The sequence below is a fragment of the Salvelinus fontinalis genome, chromosome 15 (assembly GCF_029448725.1).
Source record: "Salvelinus fontinalis isolate EN_2023a chromosome 15, ASM2944872v1, whole genome shotgun sequence".
NCBI lineage: Eukaryota > Metazoa > Chordata > Actinopteri > Salmoniformes > Salmonidae > Salvelinus > Salvelinus fontinalis.
The window spans coordinates 30,410,833-30,411,579 of NC_074679.1; positions in this window are offsets into that span (position 1 = coordinate 30,410,833).

The following is a 747-nucleotide window of genomic DNA, read 5'->3' on the forward strand; positions in this document are numbered from 1 at the left end:
ACAGAAGAAAATACACCTTCTGGAGTCCTGACCTCAACCCGATTGAGATGCTGTGGCATGACCTCAAGAGAGAAGTTCACACCAGACATCCCCAGAATATTGCTGAACTGAGACAGTTTTGTAAAGAGGAATGGTACAAAATTCCTCCTGACCGTTGTGCAGGTCTGATCCACAACTACAGAAAATGTTTGGTTGAGGTTATTGCTGCCAACCAGGTCAACCAGTTATTAAATTCAAGGGTTCACATACTTTTCCCACCCTGCACTGTCAATGTTTACACGGTGTGTTCAATAAAGACATGAAAATGTATAATTGTTTGCGTGTTATTCAGAACACTGTTTGTCTATTGTTGTGACCTAGATGAAGATCAGACCAAATGTTATGACAAATTTATACAGAAATCCAGGTATTTCCAAAGGGTTCACATACTTGTTCTTGCCACTGTAAAACACAGGAAAATCTCGTTTTTGATTGCACTTGGCCTATAAGGGCAAATGTATGCATGCAGGGGACTTACCTTATTAGTGGTTCTGAATTGGTGTCTGTCTGTAGATAGACAACCAATCAGCTAAAGAAAGATTCATCTTATAGGAACAGCAGATTCAGCTCCATCGATAAAGTGTAAACACATCAAATCAAATACAACACATTTGATTTGATTTCCAGAGCTACGGTTAATGGTAATGAGTGGGAAAACTGAAACGTAAGGTCAAATTCCAATGCTATAAAGAGGACAAAACAAAGATA